Source organism: Aplysia californica, unplaced genomic scaffold, assembly GCF_000002075.1.
Source record: "Aplysia californica isolate F4 #8 unplaced genomic scaffold, AplCal3.0 scaffold00204, whole genome shotgun sequence".
Lineage (NCBI taxonomy): Eukaryota > Metazoa > Mollusca > Gastropoda > Aplysiida > Aplysiidae > Aplysia > Aplysia californica.
The window spans coordinates 769736-771697 of NW_004797474.1; positions in this window are offsets into that span (position 1 = coordinate 769736).

Sequence of the window (1962 nt, forward strand, 5' to 3'; positions counted from 1 at the left end):
AGAGAGAGAGAGAGAGAGAGAGAGAGAGAGGGAGGGAGAGAGAAAGAGGGAGAGAGAGAGAGAGAGAAGAGGAAGGAAGGGGAGGGGCGAAGAAAATCACCCAATAATAACTCAAAATCACATCAAACAGATAATCAGAAAAATCTCGTAAAATCACTAGGTAAAGTTCACAGCAGAAACACCCTCAGTAAAGGCTACGCTTACTTGATCAGTGTCGACTACTATTACTCATTCTGTCATGCGACGACGAAAATAACCGGGGAACGTTATCAAGTCAAAAACCTTCATCATCTCTGATGATTATGCCGCTAATTTGATCTTGAATATTAATTATCATTTCAGGACCCTGCTGGGTAAAGCTGTTAGGAAGAGTTAAGAGCGTGGTTTTACTTTTTGGCTCTAACGATTTTCATCCAATTAGTGGCTTACGTTTTGAGTTTGAAATTGAAAGAAAAACAGAATTTGAGAATGTACTTCAATGAATGATAGTTTTCAAGATATAATTCAGAACTTTATGTTACTAGAAATAGCAATACATGAAAAGATTGTAGCAAATTTGAAATATTTCTTTGTTTTGTTACACTCTCGACAGGGTACCAGCCGCCCAAGACATGATCTACCAGATAGGACAAGAACAATTTTTCAGATCCCCATTTGGATTCGAACCTCGAACGTCTGTTTTAGACAAATTTTGTAACCTTTTGCATAAGAGTAACAACTAAACCGTGTAATGAATTTAAAAAATAACCATATTATGTTTCTTATATGTTCCTACAACCCCTAAAATGAATTACGGAAAAGATAGACGGCAAATAACGTACGGCATGCGTCAGCAGAGACCCATACTCAGTCTGTGTTCAAAGTGTTTTTTCCTTCCTGCCAACCGCTTTGGTGTGCGTGTGTCGGCTAGTAGGACAAAGGTCTATGAATAATATTTCGTCTTGATCATGCAAAGTCCAACCAGTCAGATAATGTGTACCTCCTTTAAAAACAACAACAAAAAGGTCCCGTGGATCACTTCTGCAAAACTATGGTAAAATAAGTTCCACAAAAAGAAACTTTGGTAGCCTTGAATCTGATGGACGATGCTATTTTTTCAGCTTTTATTTTGACCCTGAATTACCCTTTTAAAGCAATTTGACCCACCTATTTTTCTTCGGTAAAAACCCATAGCCGTATAATAACCAGTCATACGATGGACTCAGATGCTTTAAACATCGATGAAAAAAGTCCAAATGAGTAATAATGACATAGAGCTTTTGTCCTGCCGTCAAGTTGAGGAAAGTTGATATCCTCGACAACCTGTACTTTGAGTACTTTGAGACGCGCCCTTGGGGTTAGAGCCAGGACAAAAGCCACTGCCAACTCCACACATGCTTTTTTTTAATGACTAGCTTCATGACTGTGACCTTGAATTTAATCTGCTTTTGTCTTGTTTAAAAAGGACGATGTGTGCTCGTGCGTGCTCACGCACAGAAGTCCCGAGGGCATTGAAGCATGAGAACCTTCGTGATGAGTTCCTCTTTACATTCATTGGCACTTAAAAAAAAAAAAACCCAAAAAATAATTATCGAAAACAAAAGAACTGTCCACGTCTATCTATCTTTCTATCTATCTATCTATCTATCTATCTATCTATCTATCTATCTATCTATCTATCTATAACGCCTTGTCTCATTCACTCGATGCCCACGCTCATACAGGCACTCACTAACATATACACACTCACACACTTACAAACAAACAAACACTCACACAAACACACATACACGCACACAGTCACTCAGCCCAGACCACACACACATAATTACCCCTCCAAACACAAGCATTCGCATTCAACCCCACCCCCTTCCAAATTCACCAGTACCATCATACACGCCGGCACCAACACTCATTTATTATTTTCAAGGCATAAACGCCGTACCCCCCCCCCTCTTCTTCCGTTTTCCTCCCTCTTCCCTT